The sequence below is a fragment of the Rousettus aegyptiacus genome, unplaced genomic scaffold (genome assembly GCF_014176215.1).
Source record: "Rousettus aegyptiacus isolate mRouAeg1 unplaced genomic scaffold, mRouAeg1.p scaffold_m13_p_7, whole genome shotgun sequence".
NCBI lineage: Eukaryota > Metazoa > Chordata > Mammalia > Chiroptera > Pteropodidae > Rousettus > Rousettus aegyptiacus.
In genome coordinates, this window is record NW_023416310.1 from 58,330,206 (window position 1) to 58,343,689 (window position 13,484).

The 13,484-nt window shown below is 36.3% G+C and overlaps 2 pseudogenes; both read right to left on the bottom strand.

Annotated features, from left to right (window-relative positions):
* Window positions 1–226: 226 nt before the first annotated feature.
* LOC118604967 lies at window positions 227–626 on the bottom strand (annotated as a pseudogene).
* Window positions 627–13,033: 12,407 nt separating this feature from the next.
* Window positions 13,034–13,152, bottom strand: LOC118605778 (annotated as a pseudogene).
* Window positions 13,153–13,484: the final 332 nt, after the last annotated feature.

The window sequence follows — 13,484 nt, forward strand, 5'->3', positions numbered from 1 at the left end:
TATAATATATAATAGTAAATACATAAACCAATAACAATCATTTATTATCTTTATCAAATATTATATACTGTTCATAATTGTATGCTATATTTTTAAAAATATAGTTTTAGCAAAAGTATGAAGTAACAATTTTTTTTCTTATGTATGGTGATGGATGTTAACTAATCTTTTTTTTTTTTAAGGTTGTCCCTGGTTTATTGAAAATATTATAGCACAACAGAAAGATTTAAATGATTCCACATAGTGTTTTGAAATACATCTTAACTGTAGGCTGAGTGACATGCAGTTGGACTGCAAAGTTCAAGGACTTCAGCATTTCCTTAGTGTCATGACCAACTTCAGTGATCCGCTGACCTCGGGCTGAGACCTTAAGAACAGAATTACCTCTCCTTTCTCCTCTTCCTGCAGCTCGATGGAGATAACTCTCACAGGGCCTCTCAGAACCTGCCTCATCAGACATGTGACAGAGCTCTCTACCTTGTGCAGAGCTTCCTGCTGGGAACGATGGCAATTGCCTCACACACCTTCTTGTTGGTGTGGAAGTTGTTGCCCAGGTACAGGCAGAGGCACTTCTCGATGATGACCCAGGCCGCCTCCTTCACAGTCTTGGTGCAAACGCAGCCCATCATGGTGTGTCCCTCGTGAAAGAGGAAACCTAACTAGATTTTTAAAATGTTATTAATTAATTAGTTTAAAAATTATTTTTCCTCTTCATCCAGCTCCCCAACCCCTTCCCTTTAGCAACCATCAGCTTGTTCTCTGTATCTGTGGGTCTGTTTATATTTTGTTTTGTTTGCTCATTTGTTTTGTTTTGGTTTTAGATTCTGCTTATAAGTGAAATCATTTGGTTTTTGTCTTTCTCTTTCTGACTTACTTAGCATAATACCCTCTATGTCCATCCATGTTGTTGCAAGTGATGAGATTCCATTTTTTTATGGCCAAGTTATATTCCATTGTGTATATGTACAAGCTCTTTTTTATCCATTTATCTATTGATGTATACCTAAGTTACTTCCATAGCTTGGCTATCGTAAATAATACTGCAGTGAACACAGGGGTGCCTATATTTTCTTTAATTAATGCTTTTATTTTCTTTGGATAAATAACCAGAAGTGGTATTGCTGGGTCATAAGATAGCTGTATTTTTTTTGAAAAATCTCCATACTGTTTTCCATAGTAGCTGCACCAAGTTATGCACTTTATTACAATTGGCAGTGCAGTAGGTTTGTTTATATCAGCATCACCACAAACACGTGAGTAATGCATTGCACCACAATGTTAGGATGGCTATGATGTCACTAGGTGACAGGAATTGTTCAGCTCCATTATAATCTTATGAGACCACCATGCAGTCTGTTGATGACCAAAATGTCATTATGTGGCACATGACTGTAGCTATTACTCAAATAATGTTTATGAAACAAATTACTTTATGAATTAAATAATTGATAGCATAGCAGCCTACTTAAAGTGTGGTAGGATAGCTTCAGATTGTCCTGAGAAGTGGTAGATTTCCTTGTATTTCCTTGTATTTCCTAGAGACATTAGGGAACTCCAGAAATTTTACAGCAAAGCATCGCAGAGCCAGCAAAGGTATTCAACCTCCACACATAACACTAACTGCAATCAGAATGGACAGGAGCAGCCATGCAGGTTACGCACTGCGGAAATTGTGGCAGCACCATTCGCTGTTTCTGAGAAGTCTGTTTACAAGTGGGTTGGCTTGATTAGAAATACACATGGGAATAATTAAAGTACAAATAAAGAGATTTCGTAGTTGTTTTACATGATGAGGGTGCTATGGTTCAAGCTTTAGCGTATTCGTTTATATTATTTTTATCTTTGGTTGGTCTGGGTACCAGTAGTCATGTACTACAGAGAGGAGATTGTGGGTGTTCAGCAAGTTTTTCTGTAACAAAATCTGTTGTTCCAAACCAAACCTGCTCACTCTTTGTACATTACCACTTCCCAGCCAAACCCTATATTCCACTGCCTTCGCCCAGGCCATTCCCTCTACTTAAACCACCCATCCCTTTAGTCTTATTGACACACTGCAACTTATCCAGGGCACAGTTGAAATGTCACCTCTTCTCTGTAGTTTTCTGAGACCTCTTTTCAGCATTCACCTGCCAGTGGCAGAATTCACTGTTGCCTCATGTCTGTGGCAGAAACTACTCTTGCATTAACGAAAAGCAGACAGAGCAGGGTTTAAAATCTGTAGCTCTCACTGAAAGCCATGACACTGGGCAGTAACATTTTCTAAGCTTCAGTTTTCTCTCCTTGAAAATGGGAATAGTAATAGGTCCTCCTCCATGAGATTGAATTGATTTTGAAGGGAGATGATGTATAGTTAGGATATTCATCTGCCTTGCATTGCTCCAATAGAAAAATCAAACTGATTACCATGTTTCAATGAGAACATTCTTGAGAGTGGATCTCCACGTTTATGTTTTATCCTGGGAAAATTATCAAAATTAACCAGTAGTACTTATTTGTTTAAAAAGATTAATTAATGGTTAAATAATAAAATGAATCTTTTATTTCTTTCTTCTGTCTCCTAACCCTTCTTCTTTGAAAACATTACTATCATATTTCTGTTACTAGTGGTTGGAGAATCCTGAAAACTACTCTTCTTATGCCATATTGTATGGTATGGTATACCATCCCACAAGGTCACTAACAACCCATTTAGTATGGGTTCAGTTGTGTTGACTAGAAAAAAATAGATCTGATGTTTACAGAGTTGGCATTCCCAAGGACACACCAGAGCAGCGATCTCATGTTTGACAAAAGCCAAGTAATTCACTGTCTGAAATATCACAGCAAGGATCAAGCCTTTCTCCAGCCTGGCTTGAGAGGCAGCATTACAAGGCTCGGCCTGAATCAACACACCATCTATTCCCTATGTGAGATCCAGCATGGGGCTCCCTTCCAACTTTTCATCAATTCTCCAAATATGCCTTAAGAAATTCAATCCACCAACAAAGCTCAAGCCTGGTCTGTATAAATAACAGTGACTATCAGCTTTTGGACGTTTTGGGAATACCCATGTTCCCTAAAACCCCTCTGCACACCTCCATGCTTATGAATACTTTTCCCTATACATATTCTGTCTTATTGTCCCCTCATCCAACGTATGATGAAAATGCCATCAAACGTGTTTATCTACCTCACGAACCCAATTCCACCTTTCCCTTTAAAATGGTTTGCTTGTGCCGTATATGAACTTCAAACCCAAATCTTTGCAACTCTGTATGTTCTCTTCCGATTTTTGATTACACGTAGTCTTTTATTTATATGAAAGTAGTGTGTACCTATTCCCTATTTCATTTTGTTTTTTCCACTTATCCTATCTCCCACATGCTCATTATATAGTGATCATAATCTACATAATTGTCATTTGAAAAATTTATACTTTTCCATCTTGTTAATAAAAAAGACTTTTCTTAGTTGATTCAATTATTTTTGTCATTGGGGTTTGTTTGACCTTTTTCTCTGCCTTATAAACGGCACTAGTAGGAATATGTTTGTATCTTTTATTTTTTTATTTATTTCCTTGGGAGTGTATTTCCTAAATAGAATTATGTGACCACAGCTCTTAATATTTCAAGTTACTTATCCAACCAATTTGCATCTACCAAGTAATATGTGAGTGTACCTGCTTTTTTATAATTACAGAATATTACTCTTTTAATTTTTATAATCAATTTAATAGCATTATAATAATGCTTTAAACCTATTTTGGGTTGCATTTTTTTTCTCTGCTAGGAAGCTTGTGAATTCTTCAATGTGAATATTTACTATCTCCATTTATTTGAATATAAACTATATTTGGTCACAGAATAAGTTATCTGCTTTTGTTGGACACTGAATAACAATTAGACATAGAGACAGACGATGTTAATGACAATAATAAGCATAACACAGAATTATTTAATGAAAAAATTAGGAAAGATAGAAAGCTATTCTAAACTCCCAAAATAGAAAACTGTTGTGTGTGTGCGCATGTATGCACACACATATACACACACATACACGCAGACATGCGCGCGCACACACAAATCCACTAAATAGAATGTACAGTCATCTTCACAATGGGAAGGGGATGATGGACAGACAGGATTTCAAGAGCCTGGAAGATTAGCAGTGCCCATGTGCATGCTAGCATCAATACTGAATACAATCCTTGTCCCTCTTGTCTTAGAGGGACAAAATAAAGAACATAAACATTTATTAGGCCAGATAATAATATAATGGGAGGTGAGGACTGGGGAGAATTGACAAGTGATACCCATAAGGCATTAAATTCATATATATATATATATATATATGTATTTATTTTAAGTATATTAATTTATTTTAGATATTTTGGTTTTGAAGCAACATGTAAAATGAGTTTTGGAGGTAGCTGTTGACACAGCTTTGGAAACACATTTGGAATAAGTATAGGACCAATTTAATGTAAATTATGAAACCATATATATTATATGTATATTCTGCAGTTTCATTTTATATTATATGCTGAAGTATTACATATTAGCTTTACTGTAAGTTATTGGACTACATGCTATAGAATTAGCTAAAATCTAAACTGAGTAGAGGCCAGTTTTTTGAGACAGATGCTTTCAAAATCCCAAATTTTCAACATAGCATTTCCCAATAATTATATATCAAAAGCCAAATTATATGTTTAATAATACCAATTTTATTTGCATAACACTTTACAGTATCTGAAGATAGCAAGGCAGGTCATGATCATAATGTAGATAGATATCTGATACACAGAGACTAAGTCATGTGCCCAATGTCACAAAACCAACTAAAATATTGAGGCAGATGTTTTCAATATTCATTCATTCAACAAATATCTAGAATGCTAAGACTCTGTGTTAGGGTCTGGTCAATGGTAGAGTTAGATAAGGTCCTTGCTCTCCTGTTTACATTCTAATGGAACAGAGAATAAATAAGTAAACACAGAATAGAATTTTAGATGAATGCTATAAAGGGAACATGGTAATGGGTTAGAATGATTGCAGAATGGCACAACCAGAGGTGAGAGATGGTCTAAGGAGGTGACATTACATCTGAACTGAGGCCTGAATGAGGACAAACCACCCATGTGAAGGTCTATAAAGGCATCCAGGCAGAGGAAAAAGCAGGTATAAAATTCTAGAGGTAGGAAAGATCTTGGACAGCAAGGTAGACAAATAGCTGGAAATGGAATGAGAGGGAGGAGTGTAGAGAGGGAAATGTGTATAGAGAGATTGACCTGGTTAAAGGAGCCCTTAGGTCACTGACTCCAGGGGATAGGATTTAAAGTAAAAGATATGGTGAGATGATCTGATTTACATTTTAAAGAAATTGTTCAAGCAGCCACAAAATGAAAGAACTATAATACAGTCAGGTAGCAGCACCTTGAGCTGCAGAAGTACTAATAACAGTTTATTCCTTGGAGAACATTTCTAGAGAGTGGATACATGCGTAGTTGTTACCTCTGAGACTTCACGTATGTAATATACACTTTACATAATTTCTTAATTTTTAAAAGTAAATTGTAGAGATGTAAGGGTGGAAGCAGAAAAACCTCTAGAATATTACTCTAATGGTTCTGGATTAAGGCGGTGGTAACTTGGGAGTGGTAGAGGTATGAAGTGCGATTTGGAATATACTTCAGAAGTATGGTAAATAGGTCTTCCTGATGGAGGCAAGAACAGGAATCAAGGCTGACCAGTGGTTTTCAATATGGAACAATTTTGCTTCCCAGGGGACATCTGTAATAAGATATTTTTGGTTATCACTGTCGGGGAAGAAGGGGTTGCTGCTGGCCTTTATCAGTAGAAGCCAAGGATGCTGCTGAACATACTACATTGCACAGCAGTACTGCAGAATAAGGAATTATATGGCTAAAAGTGTTAATAGTGCAGAGGTTGAGAAATCTTGATCTAGACTGATTCTAAATGTTCCCATCTCAGAAGACCTATACTTCTAGGAGAATCTACCAAAACACACAAATAAACAATCCCCCCTCCACCACCACAGACAGAACTAGAAATGGAGGTCCTTATTTATTTTCAATATTTAGAGAAACAAAAATGGTTGTATACATGAAAATAAAGTTTATTTGCTTGGAGATAAATTATACCATTCTGGTTAACACCATTGATCAGAAGGTCTGATTGGTTAAGTCTAATAAAATATGAAAAAAATCAATTACCGATTAATAAGTGCCATTTGTTGAACTTCCTTAAAATGCAACTGAAAAACTTCTAGTTAGCAATACCAACCTTGCTTTTAATTTTCCTCTTCACCAGTTTTCTTAAATCTGTACTCCAATAGTCACTGCTTTTCCAAATATAAATTCCCCCAAAATCACTGAAAAAAATAATCAGAGCTATAAATGGATATGATGGTAGGAAAAGCTTGAGGAAAATAATAACCTGCTTGTATCTATGTGTAACTGTTTAGTTATCTGACTTACTTTGGGCCTTGAACACATTAGTTTTAGGAATCAGACGAGTACAGCACACATTTCTCTCAATTACTCAAAGACTAACAATGAGAAAAGTAGTCTTTTAGACCTAATTAACAGAACAAAATGCCAAAGTTGGTAAAGTTCATTTTACCTCATTATTTATTATCAAAAATGAAATAACTTGGAAAAAAGTCACTGTAATCGTCTCCTAAAACATTCTCCTAGTAAGTCTGGAACTATTAATGCAGTAAATTATATGCCACGATACACTGGAGAAGGTCTGAAAGTCTGAAATGATTTGGTAACTTAAGTAAATGACAGAAAATACCAACACACACACACACACACACACACACACACACACACAAAATAATTCAGAACATCACCTTACATTTGAATTCTCACCAGTGGAAACTATTTCTAAGCTACAGAGTCAATTTTGGTTAAGAAACAGATGCTGTTCTTAATTACAAAGGCCTCAATAAAACTGGTCACAGGAAAACACAATACTAGGTTATTCAGTCTGGTTAAAACAATTTTAGGAAAGACTATGGCGGTCATACTGTTATAGCTTCATCCACATTAACAGAAAAACTTTGGAAATCTGCTCAAGAACTAAGAAGCTTCCAGCCTAAATTCATCCCTGCTTGTGATAAAACTCAACACTCTGACAATCTAGAAGTAAAATACAGGGGCACTTTACTACCCTGAAAATCGTGCCCACTTTCCGCTAGACCGGGTGGACGTTTTCAGGAGCATCACAGAGCGGTGTCCCGGGCCTGCTTCTTCCAGGCGCACTCCTGGCTGCCGCGCTCTCCAGACGCTTTAGGGTCATTATGCTTCCTGATATGACCCTCTTCCCCATCGATATACAGAATTACCCTTGGCAGAAAATTCACGGACACTACGTACCTTAGGCGGCGACCGTTAAGAAACATTACTGTTTTTTCAGGTTTTCAGAAACTTGAGGCTCCCGCGGTCGCCCTGCCAATCTCATCCACTACCCCGGAGGAACAGCCACAAAGCCTCAACCCAGGACCGCGAGGAAATCATACTTAAAGAAAGCGTTCTTTGGGCCAGGCTGTGCCCTTTGCTTAAGACTTTTCTCAGAGACTGTATTCAAACGCTAGAGGGGCCTTGCAAAGATGAGAAAGATGAGGTGTGAGAAATAGTTCAGTTAACTTTTAATACTACTACTACTACTACTAAGAAAAAGAGTAGCTCAAGCCCAGTGAATGGTAGCTAACATTCTGCCTCAATTACGGTAGAACAGTGTGGGTGGGGTTGTGGCCAACTGGAGAATACATGTCTCCCATTTTTTGTTTGCTTTTAACTTTTTATTATGAACATTTAAAAATACAAAATAGAATAGTATATGAAGCCTTTGAGCTCATTACCCAGCTCATTGATCCTAGACAATTATGGAGGTCCTTGCCCATTTTTGTACCTGGCAAGTAAGAGCCAGACTATTCAACCCACTTGAGAGTTATATGCCAGATCATGGGGCCAACAATGCCAAATTTTTAAAAGAAGCTATATATTTTTATTTTTATTTGAAACCTCCTGATTTGTATATATTGCCAATTAGTTAAAAATATGTAATATTTTGTAGAAGTCGAGATTGTGCTGTCAGTTGATAACATTTAGTAACAACACATACTGTTGGAGAAAGTGCGCAGACAAATGCTGAGCTCATTTTGGGCCCCTTACATATACCTGCGTGTAAAAACCTTGCCCCATGAATGAGCCAAAGCTGGTTCACAGGTTTTCCTTTTACCTTAGACATTGAACTTCTTAAGTAAACTTCTCGAGGGAACTAACAATCTCTTCCCAGAGCCCAGAAAATAATAATAACTAATAGAGTTTTGCAGAATTAATGAGCAAATAGAAACATGAAAGTCTTTCTTGTTATACTTAAGTCTTAAAGTCACTTCAGACACCAACAAAGGAAGGTGAAGCTAGGTCCACTGATATAATTATTATTTTCTTTGTTGTTTAGAAAGAAATGTTATTGTAAAATGCTACATTCTAACTAATTAAAATTGGAAAAGTTAATACATATATTTTCTAGGCTGATATATACTTTTATTTTTAGGAGGTCATGAATCGATTATCAAAAGTAATGTGATTTGTGGCCATCACAGAAAATAAAAACATACAGTATTGCTAATTAGATAGTGTTTACATATTTGAATCTAAAGAGTGTCAGCTATTTGAGAGTGAGGACTATGACTTAGATACACTACATTTTATTTATCTGTTCATCAGTTGATGGATGTTTGGGTTGTTTCTACTCTTTGGCTATTATAAATAATGCGGCTATGAATATTTATGCCCAAGTTTTTGTGTGGGCATACATTTTCAGTTCTCTTGAGTATGTACTTTGGAGTAGAATTGCTGGGTCATATTGTAATTTTGTATTTAACTTTTTGAGAAACTACTAGACTTTTTCAAAGTGGCTGCACTATTTTACATTCCTACCAGCGATGTTTGAGGGTTCCAATTTTCCCACATCCTTGTCAACACTTGTTATTGTCCACCTCCTTGATTATAGTCATCCTAGTAGATATGACGTGGTATATCATGTGGTTTTGATTTGCATTTTCCTAATGACTAATAATGTGAGCATCTTTTTATGTGCTATTAGGCCATTTGTATATTTTCTTTGGAGAAATGTTTATAAACCTTTTAAAATTATGTTTTTGTCTTTTTACTGTTGAGCTGTATTTGTTCTTTATATACCCTGGATATTAGACCATTATCAGATATATAATGTGCAAATATTTTCTCCCATTCTGTGAGTCATCTTTTCTTGATGATATCCTTTGAAGTCCAAAACTTTTTTAATTTTGGTAAACTCTAACTTATCTACCTTTTCTTTTGTTGTTTGAGCTTTTGGTGTCATATCAAAGAAATCATTGCCTGATTCAAGGTCATGAGGAATTATACCTATGCTTTCTTCTAAGAGTTTTATAGTTTTAGCTCTTACATTTAGGTCTTTAATCCATTTTGAGTAAATTTTTGTATACAGTGTGAATAGAGGTCCAAAGTTGTTTATTTGCATGTGAATATTCAGTTGTCCTAGCTCCATTAGTTAGAAAGACTATTCTTTCCCCATTAAGTAGTTTTGGCACTATGCTTTAGACTTTAAATTTTTATTTCTTATAGGACTAACCATAGTTCCTTTTACCTGGTAAGCAGATAAATATATTTGTTGAATTAAAGGGAAATTATGAGTAATTAAAGCCCTTTTTGACCTACGAGATAAAACTTTCACAGAGGACTTTACCCAAAGGGGCAAAATTTTTTTTAGGAGTTGAAGTACATAGCTCTGCAATAGAGTTCCCCCATTTACTCCTGAGCTGGACCAGATCTACTCAGAAATACTGGAGAACAGCTTAACCAATGAGAGTTTAGAGTTTGTTGTTTTGATATCCACTTTCTGGGGTGCAGAATTGGGCTACAAGGATTTTTTCCCAAGAAGAATTTGAGAAAGGTTTTTATTATCTTCAGTGCAGGCGATCTTACCCGGTTTAGCAGATACAGGGTCTGGACACTATTACCTGCCCAGTACACCTCACCGATAGATCCTAGCCCTCTTTTCTGCCAAACCCAGAGAGACTCTCACCATCTTTCTAACACTAGACTCCAGGCAGACCGGCCACTTAATCTAAGTGGGAACAAGAATGAAACTTGTTTGCCTAACACTGCCAAGTCACAGTGATTCCCAAAGTTAAAATGGCAAGTTATGTGATTATGTAGTTCTCCGAGAGGTAGCCAAACAAGTGAACAAAGACCTTTTTGAATCTTAAGCTTTTATTTAAACTGGATGAAATTATGAACTGTAGCATTTGATTTTCCAAGTTCAAGTTAGTTTACATTTATCAAATTTGTTCCTGAAATAATATGTTTATTATATAACACTTGGTTTATTTGGATTATAATATTTTGGGTAGGATTTTTGTTTATGTGCTAAAATGTTTCTTTTTAAAAAATTCTTAAAAAAAAAAAAAAAAAAGAGTAGCCATTAATCCTACCACACAACAAGAATCCCAAGTGTAGATGGGCTTCAGGTTTCCTTTTTCCAAGGTTCTCTGGGCTCTCCCAATCTCCAAGAACACAGATTACCTTTTCAGCTTCATTCTGTTTGCTGTTAAGGAGAACTGCCTGCTTCTCAGGCCTCCCCACAAATTGCCTAGATGCTGAGCATCCAAGTGAGCAGATCCCAGGATTGAGCCAGCACCACTCCCGCAGGCACTGGGATCATCAGCAGAGAGTCAGTGTAGGTAGCACCACTATCATCCTGGCCAAGGTCACCAGGGCATCGCTCAGTCTCTTTGAAGGAGCCGTCAGGCAGTCATACCACACTTCTGCAGGCTGACCTGAGTTTGGCCGGGTGGCGGTGGTGGGAAGTGCCAGCCAGTACAGAATGAGGGGGATCCTACGTAGCAATTAAGTGGGGATAAATAGCCATTACCATGGAGGCCTGACAACTGTAGGAGACCGCAGTCTATTCACGAGCAACTGCTTATTTTCCCATTGATCCTTGGCGGGATAGGGCCTTACCTTCTACAGTGCCCCAAATAACAGGCTCGCAAAGCCCAGTGCTAAGAGGTGGCATCTGAGAAGAATCCACTCAGGTCTTCCTGTGTGTTTCATCTTAAGGCCTGCCAGGAGAAGAGATAATTATGGGTCTGAGATTTTGCTCCATCACAGACAATGAAGGGATCAACAGATGCCTCTCTGAAATCAGATTAAAAAAATTTTAAAAGGTTTCGGCTCAAGAGGATACCAGCATTTCCCACAGGTTTCGGTTGGATAAAAAAGAAAAGAAAGAAATGGGGAAGGAAGAAAGAGAGGAAGGAAGGGAAACTTGGAGTTCTTAAATATGGGAATAATCTTTTTGGAGGGTGGTAAACAGATTTCACTTTCCTAGTGCCTCCCCTTAGATGTCTTTCCCTTGGCCTGTCACACCAGCTGAAAGTCTCTCATTCAGAACTCATTTCATAGGGAGCAAGAATCCCCCATGAAAGCGCAGGACCTTGTGCAGTCACTGCCACTCCAGCTAACTATGATCTGATTTCTGTCACCATATATCAGTCTTGTCTAATTTAGAAGTTCATACAAAAGGGATACGTAATGTGTGCTCTTTTTTCCTGACTTTTTCTGCTAGCGTGATAATTGTGAGATTTATCCATTTTATTGCATGTATCAACAATTCGTTGTAATTTATTGCTGAATAATATTTCATTGTGTAGCTATACCTCAATTTGCTTTTCTATTCACCTACCAATGGAAATTTGGTTGCTTCCAGTTCTTGGCTATTATGAACAAAGCTACTATGAACATTTCTATGAAAGCTATTTTGTAGATGTTTCTACCTAGAATGGAATTTGTTGGATCTAGAAGCAATGAATTTATAATTTTTATAAGCCACAATCTGGTTTTCAGTGGTGGTTGCACCATTTTACCCTCCCATCATCTGTGCATGAGCTTCTGATTGTTCCACATTCTTGTCAACTCTTGTAATTATCAGTGTTCTAAAATTGTATTATTATTGTGGTTTTTTTTGTAGCATTTCCTTGATAATGCATCATTTGGAATAGAGTTTCATGTACTTATTAGCCATTTGGATTTTTTCTCTGGTTAAGACATTGACCATTTTGAAAACTGGGTTGGTTTGCTTGTTATTGAGTTGTATGAATTCTTTTCATGTTGGGATTCAAGACATTTGTCATCTGTATGCATTGTGAATATTTTCTCCCAGTCTGTGGCTTGCCTTTTATCTCTGAAGAGTAGAAGTATTGATAAGTCAAAATTATTTCTTTCTTCTTTAGCAGTTAATATTTTTGCTGTCTTATCTAAGAAATGTTTGAGAGCCCTAAGACTGCTTTTTCCTCTCCTTTCCCCTCCGGAAGCTTTATAGTTTTAGCTTTTATGTTAGATCTGTGATGTATCTCATATTAATTTTATGTATGGAGTAGGCTGGGATTGGGGTTCATATTTTTTTTTAAAAAAAATATACAGTTGTCCCATTTCCCTTTGTTAAAAAGACTTTCCTTTCTCCATTGAATTGACTTGGCATTTTGGTTGAAAATAAATTATTCATACAGAGGTTCATTTCTGGACTCCCAATCAGTTTTATTTAGGGAATGAATATATTAATAAATTAAGGCCTCTATTCCATGAAAATAGCATACCTCTCCATTTTTTTAGGTCTTCTTTAATTTCAGAACTGTTTCATTATTTTCAGTGTAGAAGTCTTAACTCATATTTTGCTAAATTTCTTCCTAGATAGATAGTTGATGTTTTTTGATGTCATTGTAAATGGTATATTAATTTTTTGTTCCCAATTATTTGTTACTAATATATAGAAATACAATTAATTTTTGTATATTAACTGTATATATATACATATATATTTGTGTGTGTATATATATGTATGTATATATATATAATTTTTTTTTTTTAGGTGAGGAAACCCTTGGTTGACTACACAGATTGCAAGGATCTTGTAAGTTTATAATCCCTTATTTTTTTTTAATATTTTTATTTTTTTTATGCCTACAGCACCTGGTCTTCCTAGGTGGTCTCCCATCCAAGTACTAACCAGGCCAGACCTTGCTTAGCTTCTGAGATCAGATGGGATCAGGCTTGTTCGGGGTGGCATGGCCGTAAACTAACCTTATATTGTGCACCCTTGATAAATTCTCTTAAGATCTAGTAGTGTTTTATAGATTCCCATAAGGTTTCCATATGCTCAATCAAGTCTTCAAAAACTGACTGTTTGTTTTTCCTTTCCAATCCCTCTGCCTTTTATTTCTTTTTCGCACTTCAGTTTTTAATAAAACTGACTTCTTCTCAAACTTAGTGAGAAATGGCTTAATATTTCACCATTAACTACGACATTAGCCGTAAGTTTTTGTAGTTCTTTTAATCAGGTTTGCTGAGAGATTTAATTGGGAGAGGATATTGAATTTTGTCAAATGCTTTTTCTGCATATATTGAGGTG